This window comes from Oncorhynchus mykiss, chromosome 17 (assembly GCF_013265735.2).
Source record: "Oncorhynchus mykiss isolate Arlee chromosome 17, USDA_OmykA_1.1, whole genome shotgun sequence".
In the NCBI taxonomy this organism is placed as follows: domain Eukaryota; kingdom Metazoa; phylum Chordata; class Actinopteri; order Salmoniformes; family Salmonidae; genus Oncorhynchus; species Oncorhynchus mykiss.
Genome location: NC_048581.1, coordinates 25,809,405 through 25,825,991, shown reverse-complemented (window position 1 = coordinate 25,825,991; position 16,587 = coordinate 25,809,405).

Sequence of the window (16,587 nt, the reverse complement as noted above, 5' to 3'; positions counted from 1 at the left end):
GACCGGTTCGTCAGCTTCCTGCAGTGCCTTAATAGACTCTGGGGCGGAGGGCTGTTTTATGGACGAGACCTGGGCTCGGGAACATGACATTCCTCTCAGACAGTTAAAGGAGCCCACGGCCTTGTTCGCCCTGGATGGTAGTCCTCTCCCCAGGATTCAGCGTGAGACGCTACCTTTAACCCTCACTGTTTCTGGTAATCATAGTGAAACCATTTCTTTTTTAATTTTTCGTTCACCTTTTACACCTGTTGTTTTGGGCCATCCCTGGCTAGTTTGTCATAATCCTTCCATTAATTGGTCTAGTAATTCTATCCTCTCCTGGAACGTCTCTTGTCATGTGAAATGTTTAATGTCTGCTATCCCTCCTGTTTCCTCTGTCTCTTCTTCACAGGAGGAGCCTGGTGATTTGACAGGGGTGCCGGAGGAATATCACGATCTGCGCACGGTGTTCAGTCGGTCCAGGGCCACCTCTCTTCCTCCACACCGGTCGTATGATTGTAGTATTGATCTCCTTCCGGGAACCACCCCCCCCCGGGGTAGACTATACTCTCTGTCGGCTCCCGAACGTAAGGCTCTCGAAGATTATTTGTCTGTAGCTCTTGACGCCGGTACCATAGTCCCCTCCTCCTCTCCCGCCGGAGCGGGGTTTTTTTTTGTCAAGAAGAAGGACGGGTCTCTGCGCCCCTGCATAGATTATCGAGGGCTGAATGACATCGTTATCCGCTTCCTCTTATGTCTTCAGCCTTCGAGATCCTGCAGGGAGCCAGGTTTTTCACTAAGTTGGACCTTCGTAACGCTTACCATCTCGTGCGCATCAGGGAGGGGGACGAGTGGAAGACGGCGTTTAACACTCCGTTAGGGCACTTTGAATACCGGGTTCTTCCTTTCGGCCTCGCTAACGCTCCAGCTGTCTTTCAGGCATTAGTCAATGATGTCCTGAGAGACATGCTGAACATCTTTGTTTTCGTTTACCTTGACGATATCCTGATTTTTTTCACCGTCACTCCAGATTCATGTTCATGTTCATGTTCAGCACGTTCGACGTGTCCTCCAGCGCCTTTTAGAGAATTGTCTTTTTGTGAAGGCTGAGAAGTGCACTTTTCATGCCTCCTCCGTCACATTTCTCGGTTCTGTTATTTCCGCTGAAGGCATTAAGATGGATCCCGCTAAGGTCCAAGCTGTCATTGATTGGCCCGTCCCTAAGTCACGCGTCGAGCTGCAGCGCTTTCTCGGCTTCGCGAACTTCTATCGTCGTTTCATCCGTAATTTCGGTCAGGTGGCAGCTCCTCTCACAGCCCTTACTTCTGTCAAGACGTGCTTTAAGTGGTCCGTTTCCGCCCAGGGAGCTTTTGATCTCCTCAAGAATCGTTTTACATCCGCTCCTATCCTTGTTACACCTGACGTCTCTAGACAGTTCGTTGTCGAGGTTGACGCGTCAGAGGTGGGCGTGGGAGCCATTCTTTCTCAGCGCTCCCTCTCTGACGACAAGGTCCACCCATGCGCGTATTTTTCTCATCGCCTGTCGCCGTCGGAACGTAACTATGATGTGGGTAACCGCGAACTGCTCGCCATCCGGTTAGCCCTAGGCGAATGGCGACAGTGGTTGGAGGGGGCGACCGTTCCTTTTGTCGTTTGGACTGACCATAGGAACCTTGAGTACATCCGTTCTGCCAAACGACTTAATGCGCGTCAGGCGCGTTGGGCGCTGTTTTTCGCTCGTTTCGAGTTCGTGATTTCTTATCGTCCGGGCTCTAAGAACACCAAGCCTGATGCTTTGTCTCGTCTCTTCAGTTCTTCAGTAGCCTCCACTGACCCCGAGGGGATTCTCCCTGAGGGGCGTGTTGTCGGGTTGACTGTCTGGGGAATTGAGAGGCAGGTAAAGCAAGCGCTCACTCACACTCCGTCGCCGCGCGCTTGTCCTAGGAACCTTCTTTTCGTTCCCGTTCCTACTCGTCTGGCCGTTCTTCAGTGGGCTCACTCTGCCAAGTTAGCCGGCCACCCTGGCGTTCGGGGTACGCTTGCTTCCATTCGCCAGCGTTTTTGGTGGCCCACCCGGGAGCATGACACGCGTCGTTTCGTGGCTGCTTGTTCGGTCTGCGCGCAGACTAAGTCCGGTAACTCTCCTCCTGCCGGCCGTCTCAGGCCGCTTCCTATTCCCTCTCGACCGTGGTCTCACATCGCCTTAGATTTTGTCACCGGACTGCCTTCGTCAGCGGGGAAGACTGTTATTCTTACGGTTGTCGATAGGTTCTCTAAGGCGGCTCATTTCATTCCCCTTGCTAAGCTTCCTTCTGCTAAAGAGACGGCACAAATCATCATCGAGAATGTTTTCAGAATTCATGGCCTTCCGTCAGACGTCGTTTCGGACAGAGGTCCGCAATTCACGTCTCAATTTTGGAGGGAGTTTTGCCGTTTGATTGGGGCTTCCGTCAGTCTCTCTTCCGGCTTTCACCCCCAGTCTAACGGTCAAGCAGAACGGGCCAATCAGACTATTGGTCGCATCTTACGCAGTCTTTCTTTTCGCAACCCTGCGTCTTGGTCAGAACAGCTCCCCTGGGCAGAATACGCCCACAACTCGCTTCCTTCGTCTGCGACCGGGCTATCTCCTTTTCAGAGTAGCCTCGGGTACCAGCCTCCGCTGTTCTCATCTCAGTTCGCCGAGTCCAGCGTCCCCTCCGCTCAGGCTTTTGTCCAACGTTGCGAGCGCACCTGGAAGAGGGTCAGGTCTGCACTTTGCCGTTATAGGACGCAGACTGTGAGGGCTGCTAATAAGCGTAGAACTAAGAGTCCTAGATATTGTCGCGGTCAGAGAGTTTGGCTCTCCACTCAGAACCTTCCCCTTAAGACGGCTTCTCGCAAGTTGACCCCGCGGTTCATTGGTCCGTTCCGTATTTCTCGGGTCATTAATCCTGTCGCAGTTCGACTTCTTCTTCCGCGATACCTTCGTCGCGTCCACCCGGTCTTCCATGTCTCCTGCATCAAGCCCGTCCTTCGCGCCCCCGCTCGTCTTCCCCCCCCTCCCCCATCCTTGTCGAGGGCGCACCCATCTACAGGGTCCGTAGAATTTTGGACATGCGTCCTCGGGGCCGTGGTCACCAGTACCTCGTAGATTGGGAGGGGTACGGTCCTGAGGAGAGGAGTTGGGTTCCCTCTCGGGACGTGCTGGACCGTGCGCTGATCGAGGATTTCCTCCGTTGCCGCCAGGTTTCCTCCTCGAGTGCGCCAGGAGGCGCTCGGTGAGTGGGGGGGTACTGTCATGTACTGTCATGTTGTGTCTTGTCTCTGTCCTTTCCCTTCACCCTGTCTCCCTCTGCTGGTCGTTGTTAGGTTACCTTTTCTCCCCCTCTTTCCCCCAGCTGTGCCTTGTCTCCTCCCAACCACCTCGTCACCCCTTTTCCCACCTGTTCCCTTTTTCCCTCTGATTAGGTCCCTATATCTCTCTCTGTTTCTGCTCCTGTCCTTGTCGGATTCTTGTTTGTTGTGTTTCATGCCTGAACCAGACTGTCGTCATGTTTGCTGTAACCTTGTCTTGTCCTGTCGGAATCTGCCGGTCCGTCTGAGCCTACCTATGTTTGGTAATTAAAGAAGCTCTGTTTAAGTTAATTCGCTTTTGGGTCCTCATTCACGCACCGTAACATCAGGTGTGGCCAATTTTGTTGATGCGAGTTTTGTTGATGCTGAGAACGGAATGTATATGTTTTTAAATAACATTCTTACCAATGTTTTCATGTGGTTTTTATGGAAAGTTTTCTTAATGTTCTCGGAACAATTTGATAACATGACTTGAAACCTGTAGGAAACTTTATGCTGAATTACTGAAATTCCCACAGAAGAACGTTGTTTCTTAATGTTCTCTGGACTGTTTGAAAAAAATGCAATAAAATAATTCCATTCCCCACCCCCAAGATTGTCACCCCCCAAGCCCCCGTGCCCCATCCCCCAATAATGCACCAACAACCAACAAAATGAACAAAAGAGAAAGACAAAGGAAAACAGGAATCTACAAAGCAAAAAAACAAAAGACATCAAGGACAACAAAAATCATAACAACAAGGTCAAATGAACATATGCTTGAGTGCATGTATGGCACTATGTACATGTGTGTATGTGTGTGTGTGTCTGTGTATGTGCCCATGTGTGTGTGTTTGAATGAAATTGTGTGTATATGCATGTGTACAAACACCTGGGTGGCATCAGCCTCAGGCAAACAGGATTAGCTGCCCGCACCCGCCCGGCCGTCTAGCATCACTACTCTGGACGGTTCTGACTTAGAATAAGTGGACAACCACACATACCTAGATGTCTGGGAAGACTGTAAACTCTCCTTCCAGACTCACATTAAGCATCTCTAATCCAAAATTAAGTCTAGAATCGGCATCCTATCTCGCAACAAAGCATCCTTCACTCATGCTGCTAAACATACCCTCGTAAAACTGACTATCCTACCGATCCTTGACTTCGGCGATGTAATTTACAAAATAACCTCCAACACTCTACTCAGCAAATTGGATGCAGTCTATCACAGTGCCATCCGTTTTTGTCACCAAAGCCCCATATACTACCCACCACTGCGACCTGTATGCTCTTGTAGGCTGGCGCTCGCTTCATATTCGTTGCCAAACCCACTGGACCCAGGTCATCTATAAGTCCTTGCTAGGTAAAGCCCCACCTTATCTCAGCTCACTGGTCACCAGAGCTGCACCCACCCGTAGCACGCACTCCAGCAGGTATATTTCACTGGTCATCCCCAATGCCAACTCCTCCTTCGGCCGCCTTTCCTTCCAGTTCTCTGCTGCAAAAATCACTGAAGCTGGAGTCTAATATCTCCCTCACTAACTTTAAGCATCAGATGTCAGAGCGGTTGAAGAGCATGCATTTAGTTTTACTAGCGTTTAAGAGCATTTGGCGTTTAAGAGCCCATCTGTAAATAGCCCACCCAACTACCTCATCCCCATATTGTTTTTTCTTTTTTGCTCCTTTGCACCCCAGTATCTCTACTTGCACATTCATCTTCTGCACATCTATTACTCCAGTGTTTATTTGCTAAATAGTCATTATTTTGCCACTATGGCCTATTTATTGCCTTACCTCCCTAATCTTACTACAATTGTACACACTGTATATAGACTTTTCTATTGTGTTATTGACTGTACATTTGTTTATCCCATGTGTAACTCTGTGTTGTTTGTGTCGCACTGCTTTGCCTTATCTTGACCAGTTCGCAAGTTGTAAATGAGGACTTGTTCACAACTGGCCTACCTGGTTAAATAAAGGTGTGACGTTCGTCGTTGGAATGAGGTGAGGACCAAAGCGCAGCGTGGTAAGTGTTCATCATATATTTATTAAACCGAGAACACTAAACAAAATAACAAAGGAGAAAAGAAACAAAACAGTTCTGAAAGGTGACATACACAAAGCAGAAAATAATCACCCACGAAACACAGGTGGGAAAAGGCTATCTAAGTATGATTCTCAATCAGAGACAACTAACGACACCTGCCTCTGATTGAGAACCATACCAGGCCAAACGCAAAACACAACATAGAAAAACGAACATAGACAACCCACCCAACTCACACCCTGACCATACTAAAACAAAGATATAACAAAAGAACTAAGGTCAGAACGTGACAAAAGGTGAAATAAACATAAAACATATCTGTAACAACATTTCCCCTGTGTCATTCAAGCTTACTTTTTGTTTAATTTAGACCTTATTTTTTTACTTTTATCTTGGACCGTCATATCCCCCTCCTAGCAACTCCACTCGCACTTGTCTCCAATTCCACATTCCAACCCTCAGCTTCCCCCAGCCCATCCCACCTATCTCTGCTGGCCACCCTCTTCGGAATTCTACAATGTATACAAAATGTTTCAGTCTGTTTTTAGACCCAATCGTAGCGCTAAGACTGCACTTGTGAAGGTGGTAAATTACCTTTTAATGGCATCAGACCGAGGCTTTGCATCTGTCTTCGTGCTCCTAGACCTTAGTGCTGCTTTTGATACCATCGATCACCACATTCTTTTGGAGAGATTGGAAACCCAAATTGGTCTACATGGACAAGTTCTGGCCTGGTTTAGATCTTATCTGTCGGAAAGATATCAGTTTGTCTCTGTGAATGGTTTGTGCTCTGACAAATCAACTGTAAATTTCAGTGTTCCTCAAGGTTCTGTTTTAGGACCACTATTGTTTTCACTATATATTTTACCTCTTGGGGATGTCATTCGAAAACATAATGTTAACTTTCACTGCTATGCGGTTGACACACAGCTGTACATTTCAATGAAACATGGTGAAGCCCCAAAATTGCCCTCGCTAGAAGCTTGTGTTTCAGACATAAGGAAGTGGATGGCTGCAAACTTTCTACTTTTAAACTCAGACAAAACAGAGATGCTTGTTCTAGGTCTTGAGAAACAAAGATATCTTCTGTTGAATCTGACAATTAATCTTAATGGTTGTACAGTCGTCTCAAATAAAACTGTGAAGGACCTCGGCGTTACTTTGGACCCTGATCTCTCTTTTGGCGAACATATCAAGACTGTTTCAAGGACAGCTTTTTTCCATCTACGTAACATTGCAAAAATCAGAAACTTTCTGTCCAAAAATGATGCAGAAAAATGAATCCATGCTTTTGTTACTTCTAGGTTAGACTACTGCAATGCTCTACTTTCTGGCTACCCGGATAAAGCACTAAATAAACTTCAGTTAGTGCTAAATATGGGTGCTAGAATCCTGACTAGAACCAAAAAAAAGACCATATTACTCCAGTGCTAGCCTCCCTACACTGGCTTCCTGTCAAGGCAAGGGCTGATTTTCAAGGTTTTACTGCTAACCTACAAAACATTACATGGGCTTGCTCCTACCTATCTCTCTGATTTGGTCCTGCCGTACATACCTACATGTACGCTATGGTCACAAGACGCAGGCCTCCTAATTGTCCCTAGAATTTCTAAGCAAACAGCTGGAGGCAGGGCTTTCTCCTATAGGGCTCAATTTTTATGGAATGGTCTGCCTACCCATGTGAGAGACGCAAACTCGGTCTCAACCTTTAAGTCTTTACTGAAGACTCATCTCTTCAGTGGGTCATATGACTGAGTGTAGTCTGGCCCAGGAGTGTGAAGGTAAACGGAAAGGCTCTGGAGCAACGACCCGCCCTTGCTGTCTCTGCCTGGCCGGTTCCCCTCTTTCCACAGGGATTCTCTGCCTCTAACCCTATTACAGGTGCCGAGTCACTGGCTTACTGGTGCTCTTTCATGCCATCCCTAGGAGGGGTGCGTCACTTGAGTGGGTTGAGTCACTGATGTGATCTTCCTGTCTGGGTTGGCCCCCCCCCCCTTGGGTTGTGCCGTGGCGGAGATCTTTGTGGGCTATTCTCGGCCTTGTCTCAGGATGGTAAGTTGGTGGTTGAAGATATCACTCTAGTGGTGTGGGGGCTGTGCTTTGGCAAAGTGTGTGGGGCTATATCCTTCCTGTTTGGCCCTGTCCGGGGGTATCATCGGATGGGGCCACAGTGTCACCTGACCCCTCCTGTCTCAGCCTACAGTATTTATGCTGCAGTAGTTTATGTGTCGGGGGGCTAGGGTCAGTTTGTATTATCTGGAGTACTTCTCCTGTCTTATCCGGTGTCCTGTGTGAATTTAAGTATGCTCTCTCTAATTCTCTCTTTCTCTCTTTTTTTCTCTCTCTCGGAGGACCTGAACCCTAGGACCATGCTTCAGGACTACCTGGCATGATTTGCTGTCCCCAGTCCACCTGGCCGTGCTGCTGCTCCAGTTTCAACTGTTCTGCCTGTGATTATTATTATTTGACCATGCTGGTCATTTATGAACATTTGAACATCTTGGCCATGTTCTGTTATAATCTCCACCCTGCACAGCCAGAAGAGGACTGGCCACCCCTCATAGCCTGGTTCCTCTCTAGGTTTCTTCCTAGGTTTTGGCCTTTCTAGGGAGGTTTTCCTAGCCACTGCGCTTCTACACCTGCATTGCTTGCTGTTTGGGGTTTTAGGCTGGGTTTCTGTACAGCACTTTGAGATATCAGCTGATGTACGAAGGGCGATATAAATACATTTGATTTGATTAGAGTTTAATTTATTCTGTATGCTCACAACATAATCTGCAGAGCTGCGATGATTGTATGCCCCAAACATTCAACATTTTGTTGGTGGCAAGAATTCTGTACAATCCTTTTAGCTGAAAAGCACGAATCTTGTGTTGTTTTATATATAAACTCATACACCCTGTACCATGGAATCGGTACATCAAAAATCTCTTCCCAATTTTTTTCGATCTGAATGGCACAGCTGTCAACATCCTGGTCCTCAAATGAAACTGGTATACTTTCCTATTCATGCTATTTTTATTCCTCTGCCAGTTATGATCCTTTATATTGGGCAGACAGACTAGTTCCCTACCTCCTCCCGCTGCCACCTGCCTCCTCCATTTTTCTTGGATCTTGGATTGAGCAGACCTTCCCATGCAATTCTCATAACTCCATGAAATACATAACTATATCATTCCAATTTACAATATCATTTAAAAACCAAATACCCTTTTCAAACATCTCTTCCAAAGATACACGTATTTTAACAACCAGCACATACCTAGAACATGATCAAAATGTAAATAAAATGTGACCATGTTTGAACTTTTAGAAAACGTCCTGTTAAAGTAATGAAATACCCCCCAAAAAATGTGTTGTTGTTGTCAAGTTCCTTAAATGTGCTGGAAATGTTCCAAAGCCAAGCAACCATCCTGCACCGTTCCCAGAAAGTTGTGTGAAGGTTGTATGTAGAATAACCATGTGATAACAATGCTCTCACCACGCTCTAGGAAACATATGGTTATCAGAATGTTATGTGCTAGCAGGAATCAGTCTGGTCCCTTGATTGTGCAAAGTCAAGCAATGCTGAATCATACTGCTCTTGTTCCCGTAACAGCTTCAAACCAGGGAAGTAAACAGGAGGTAGACAGGGAGCAAGACGGGCACTGGGCGAAAAGGGTCCAAATGAAGGAATATCTTTCCATGACACGTTGTTCATATTCTAGAGAATACAGACCATTTCCAATGCATATATATTTAGAGTTTTGTGGATTTGCACCATATCCTGACAAATACTGAACCCAGATGTGTCTTTTAGACATATATCATATTGGGATTACTCTGAACATCCCACATGGACATTTCCTATGGCCGAGTATGGACACATTCAATATCCGGAGATATGTGACATCCTATTTTCTCTCTTCATGTTGTACAAATACTGACAATATACACATCGCGTTTCTGTGTTTTCTTAGCATATTCAAGATAATAATCTGTATTGATTCCAGATATGCTAGGTCAATATCTGGATCTTGATCTGCTTTTCGATATGCTGAAAATAAGGAAGATTTTTGAGATTTCAGCACATGCGCAATAATTTGTCAAATATGAAATCCTTATTCTTCTTTCATGCACAAATCATTTTGGGATTCCCTCCAGATATCATACTGTACATGGGATGGCCTGATATTGACTCATTAGATATCCTGAGATAGGCCTATGTGGACATCTTATTTTCTCTATATGATGGCAAGTACTGACAGTAGGTCTACACAGTATACTTTCTCAGAACATACAATGCATATGCTCTTGACTGATGCTTTTTGATATGCTAAATAACAGCAATTTCTGATGCTTATTTGAGTTTTTAGGACATTGTCAATAATTGGACAAATATTAAATCCATATAATTGTTTCAGACACTAGATAACTTTTTTGTATTCCATCTGCATGGGCACTTGCAAACTGCAAGCTAAAAGCCCTGTAATTGGTAGCCTAGCACCAAAAATCACTTATTTTCTGCTGTGGAGTTCCAACGGTCATTTTTGACATTTGGGCGCCACAAATGAGTTTGTAAACGGTATGTGGTCAAACTGACAACTGGAGAAACAAAGAAGTGAGAAGCTGTGTAGAAAATATTGTTACTTCAAAGAAGTCAATGCTAAAGTGAGTAGCTAATTTGAGATCTTTTATTTATCTTAGTAACGTTACCTAGAATCAAGAACGTTAGCTAATTTGGCCAGCAGCCATTAGGGCTAGCCAGCAAGCTATAGGGGGTGAAAGCTAACTGGTAACCTAGCTAGCTAAGGAATACAAATTTTCCTCCCTTTCAGTTTGTTTTACCCTCTATCAAGCCTCAAGCTGACAGCTAACGTTTTGAAACTTTTGGGCGTATTTTGTATTACTATAAGATAGTTAGCTAACTAACTTAGCTAGCTTTTCCCAGTTAGTTTTCTCATCATGAATGAAGCAGGTAGAGTAGCTCCATTTCCTTGTGTATAGTTATGTGAAATGACAATATGTTCTTGCAATATCGACACAATTTTGATTAATGCATTTACAGTTTGAAGTGGACCAGAGACCAACACTACCACCACGTTGGGTATGGATTGCGAGGGACCGGTGCCGCTGCTGACCCAACCATCGCATCCATTGTCCATGATAAACAGGGCTGGCAGGGGGATAGAGGGTGTGTAACTTTTATTTTCTGTAAAAACCTTTTTTTTTTGTTGCAAAGATTGTTTTATATTTGCATCTTTACAGAAAACAGGTGTGATTGGAGCTCTGGAATTGCTATGCTGCATTTTTTAAACAGAAATAACAGAGAAATGCTTTGGATTAAATATGACAACGTTTGCTTTTCAGTGCCTTGTAACCCACTACTGAATATGGTGTAAATGTATGCTCAGATACACTATATATACAAAAGTATGTGGACACCATTCCAAATTAGTGGATTCGGCTATTTCAGCCACACCCGTTGCTGACAGATGTATAAAATTGAACACACAACCATGCAAACTCCATAGACAACCATTGGCAGGAGATTGGTCTTATTGAAGAGCTCAGTGATTTTCCGTTCAAGTCAGTTTGTCAAATTTCTGTCCTGCTAGATCTTCCCCGGTCAACTGTAAGTGCTGTTATTGTGAAGTGGAAAGGTCTAGGAGCAACAGCTGTGAAGCGGTAGGCCACACAAGCTCACAAAACGAGACCGCCAAGTGCTGAAATTGTCTGTCCTTGGTTGCAACACTCACTACCGAGTTCCAAACTGCCTCTGGAAGCAACGTCAGCACAATAACTGTTCGTCGGGAGCTTCATGAAATGGGTTTCTATGGCCGAGCAGCACACAAGCCTAAGATCAGTATGCGCAATGCCAAGCGTCGGCTGGAGTGGTGTAAATCTCGCCGCCATTGGACTCTGGAGCAGTGGAAAATTGGGTTCGGTGTATGCTAGAAGAACTCTATCTGCCCGAATGCATAGTGCCAACTGTAAAGTTTGGTGGAGGAGGAATAATGGTCTGGGGCTGTTTTTCATGGTTGGGCTCCTTAGTTCCAGTGAAGGGAAATCTTAACGCTACATGGTATTCTAGACAATTCTGTGCTTCCAACTTTGTGGCAACAGTTTGGGGAAGGCCCTTTCCTGTTTAAGCATGACAATGCCCCTGTGCACAAAGCGAGATCCATACGGTAATGGTTTGTCTAGATCGGTGTGGAAGAACTTGACTGGCCTGCACAGAGCCCTGACCTCAACTCCATCGAACACCTTTGGGATGAATTGGAACGGCATCTGCGAGCCAGGCCTGATCGCCCCAAAGTCAGTGCCCGACCTCACTAATGCTCTTAAGCGCTACGCTCTTCAGCACTCGGCGGACCCGTTCTGAGAGGTTATGTGGCCTACCACTTCACTGCTGATCTGTTGTTGCTCCTAGATGTTTCCACTTCAAAATAACATCACTAACAGTTGTCCGGGGCAGCTCTAGCAGGACAGAACTTTGACGATCTGACTTGTTGAATATGCGGCATCCTATGACGGTGCCATGTTGAAAGCCACTGAGCTCTCACTTTTACGGAGTTAAAATATTATACAAATATGTAAGTGGGTTTAAGGGATCTCACCCCAGATATCTCCCTGGGGTCATATGGTAGCAGGGAGATTTCTGAGGTCCGGATTGGATGCATGTAGAAACTGTTATTACGTTATTACAATAACGTTATAATGTTATTACAATGTGTTATGTGTTAAACCCTACACCCCAACCTGAGCACTCCGTTCTGCCCCATCTGGTCTCTTGGTCATTCCACCCCGTCAGCTCTCAATCAGCCCAGTCAAATATTTTCTCTGTCCTGGCACCCCAATGGTGGAATCAGCTTCCCCTTGTAGATAGGACAGCAAAGTTCCTACCCATCTTCCGAAAATGTTAGAAATCCTACCTCTTTCAAAGAGTATCTTAAATGAATTCCGTACTTATTGAGGGAACATGAACTTGCTACGACTGTGATATGGGATTGTCTCACCCAGCTATCTTATAATGAATGCACTAATTGTAAGTCGCTCTGGATAAGAGCGTCTGCTAAGTAACTAAAATGTAAACGTTACAAGAGTAATTACAGTGTTACTACACCGATTATAGCAAAGTGTTACTAAAGTGTGAAATGTTACCAAACAGCACATATTGCAGATAGGTTATTTTCACATGGGGACCTACTGCAGTATACTCAGTAAAGCTGCCCTTTGACCTTGAAGGCTATAAATAGAGCACTAGGAGATGGGATAATACAATACACGCTGATCAGGCAGGATGAGAAACAGAGCCTTCACTCCTGGGTCTGTTTCTACTGTCTATTAACAAAACCTAAGCCTGAAAAAAATTGAAAAAGTGATACATCGTTAAAACTTCATCGAATCGCACATTGGCTCCTCTATCACAAAGTCTCCTAAAATGGATAAATCTGTTATCAAGTAACAGTGACCAACTCACCCGAGGAGGATTTGAGCAATATACAGTAAAACAACATTGAAATACTGTAATTCCACCCTAAAACAAGTATGCTATTCACCACCTTCTGAGCCAGTTTTGAACAGTTGGATCTGAAAGTGTTACTTGAAGTCAGACAGTTGCCTGAGTCAAGGTTTGTTGGAAAAGCAGGAGCCTGGCCTTCCATTGTAGTGTGACCGCAGCACTCTCTGCATATTTCAACTCACCATCATCACCGGGTCTACTCAGCTCAATATGGGGCGAGTGGAGTAGTTCAACACTACCAAAGAAAGGTTAGTATTGAGAGCTGTGTGTGTGTGTGTGTGTGTGTGTGTGTGTGTGTGTGTGTGTGTGTGTGTGTGTGTGTGTGTGTAATTGTGTGTAGCTGCCTCTTTGGAGGTTAAAAGGAATGCAGTGAACCAATTAAACTCCATTTGCTTCAACATTAAAGGTAGAGACTGGTGTCAACGATGATTTCAGCGATTGCTTCTTCTTTCATCTGGCCGCTGATTAACTTAGATATTGTGTCTGGACTCACTCTACAGCAAAGGAAGCTAAAATGATTAGAACAATTATTAATGAAATGATGAATGATGTCACCCTGACTTCATCTTAACATGGAGTATGTCATGTTTTCATGCTTTGTCTTCTCAAGAGACACCATTCAAAGTGCAGTTTGGCAGACCCAAACTTTTCACCCCAAATGTTGCCCTTAAAGTATTTTATACATACAGAATCAGCAGTAGTTTGCTGTTTACGAGAAGTCATAAGGGAAGTTTTCCTTCATATGTCAATTGTTTGTGACGTACACTACTGTTTAAAAGTTTGGGGTTACTTAGAAATGTCCTTGTTTTTGAAAAAAAAGCAAAAAAAATGTGTCCATTAAATTAACATCAAATTTATCAGAAATACAGTGTAGACGTTAATGTTGGAAATGACTATTGTAGCTGGACATGGCAGATTTTTTTGTGGAATATCTACATGGGCGTACAGAGGCTTATTATCATCAACCATCACTCCTGTGTTCCAATGGCACGTTGTGTTAGCTAATCCAAGTTAATCATTTTAAAAGGCTAATTGATCATTAGAAAACCCTTTTGCAATTATGTTAGCCCAGCTGATTAAAGAAGCAATAAAGCTGGCCTTTAGACTAGTTGAGTATCTGGAGCATCAGCATTTGTGGGTTTGATTACAGGCTCAAAATGGCCAGAAACAAAAAACTTTCTTCTGAAACTCGTCAGTCTATTCTTGTTCTGTGAAATGAAGGCTATTTCATGCGAGTAATTGCCAAGTAACTGAAGATCTCGTACAACGCTCCCTTCACAGATCAGCACAAACTGGCCCTAACCAGAATAGAAAGAGAAGTGGGAGGCTCCGGTGCACAACTGAGCAAGAGGACAAGTACATTAGAGTGTCCAGTTTGAGAAACAGACACCTCACAAGTCCTCAACTGGCAGCTTCATTACATAGTACCCACAAAACACCAGTCTCAACGTCAACAGTGAAGAGGCGACTCCGGGATGCTGGCCAGGTTGAGAGAAAATACTAACAGGTGAACTCAAATGTAACAGAGAAACTGTATGTTATATATTTGTTGTAGGAACTATGGCATTAAATTATGTCAACTACATAAAGTATAGTTTTTCTACAATAAAGTAATGTATGGTTATGCCCCATGTGTTATACCCTCACATATCAATATAACACCTAGCCAAAGACCCACCTGTCATTCACCTCTTTACACACACAGACACACTCTGAGCCAAGTTAGAGTAAACGATAGCACTTCCATGCCCAGTGCTATACTTATTCCCAATGGTCTAGCCTGGGATAATGAGATATAAAAGCCCCACCTGATTCCCTGATCCCAGTATAGCACTACAGACCTCAGACCTGTCAGTTACCACTCTGTTAGCCATATCACTGAGAGACTGTGGCATACAGGACACAGAGAGAGAGAGATTGCGACACACCGTGGAATACCAACAAGAGAGGGATACAGTCTAGACAATCGAGGTAAGACAATTCTAATATAGTGTGGGGGTGGTGATGGTGGTGGCAGGCTGAGGGTTAAAACTCATTGTAAGGATAAAAGTATCTTTAAAAAATATATATTTCACATTATCTTTCAACCCTGTATGATTGTTTGCTATTTTATGATGTAATGCTATTCTAAAGGATAAGGTATTTTCTACATGATCCATAAGATAATGAGCAATATTCTTACAGTGGATTTGTACTATACAGTGTCTATTCAAATAGAGCATAGAAATCAAATCATAGCTAATGTGCAGTGCATTCCAAAAGTATTCACCCCCTTTGGCGTTTTCCCTATTTTGTTGCATTACAACCTATAATTTAAATGGATTTTTATTTCGATTTCATGTAATGGACATACACAAAATAGTACAAATTGGTGAAGTGAAAGGAAAAGAGAACTTGTTTTAAAAAATTCAAAAAAATATAGAACGGAAAAGTGGTGCATGTATATGTATTTGCCTCCTTTGCTATGAAGCCCCTAAATAAGATCTGGTGCAACCAATTACCTTCAGAAGTCACATAATTAATTAAATGAAGTCCACCTGTGTGCAATCTAAGTGTCACATGATCTGTCACATGATCTCAGTATATATACACATGTTCTGAAAGGCAAAAGAGTCTGCTACATCACTAAGCAAGGGGCACCACCAAACAAGGTGCACCATGAAGACCAAGGAGCTCTCCAAACAGGTCAGGGACAAAGTTGTGGAGAAGTACAGATCAGGGTTGGGTTATAAAAAAATATCTGAAACTTTCATCATCCCACGGAGCACCATTAAATCCATTATTTTAAAAAATTGAAAGAATATGGCACCACAACAAACCTGCCAAGAAAAGGCCGGCCACCAAAACTCACAGACCAGGCAAGGAGGGCATTAATCAGAGAGGCAACAAAGAGACTAAAGATAACCCTGAAGCAGCTGCAAAGCTCCACAGCGGAGATTCGAGTATCTGTCCATAGAACCACTTTAAGCTGTACACTCCACAGAGTTGGGCTTTACAGAAGAGTGGCCAGAAAAAAGCCATTGCTTAAAGAAAAAAATAAGCAAACACGTTTGGTGTTCACCAAAAGGCATATGGGAGACTCCCCAAACACATAGAAGAAGGTACTCTGGTCAAATGAGGCTAAAATTGTGCTTTTTGGCCATCAAGGTAAACGCTATGTCTGGCACAAACCCAACTTTTCTCATCACCCCGAGAACACCATCCCCACAGTGAAGCATGATGGTGGCAGCATCATGCTGTGGGGATGTTTTTCATCGACAGGGACTGGGAAACTATTCAGAATTTAAGTAATGATAAATGGCGCTAAATACAGGGACATTCTTGAGGGAAACCTGTTTCAGTCTTCCAGAGATTTGAGACTGGGACGGAGGTTCACCTTCCAGCAGGATAATGACCCTAAGCATACTGCTAAAGCAACACTCGAGTGGTTTAAGGGGAAACATTTAAATGTCTTGGAATGGCCTAGTCAAAGCCCAGACCTCAATCCAATTGAGAGTCTGGGGTATGATTTAAAGATTTTGGTATGACAAAAAAATAATCTATTTTAATTCCAGGTTATAAGGCAACAAAATAGGAAAAATGCCAAGGGGGTGAATACTTTCGCAAGGCACTGTATCAACAGGAAACACATCTCCTTAGTTTATATATCAAAAATATTTAAAAAATGTCAATGTATTTCCAGGCTGTTTTTACAGGATGAAGCCCAGATGGCTGCTTTCCTCCGTCGAGCTGCTGCCCACCA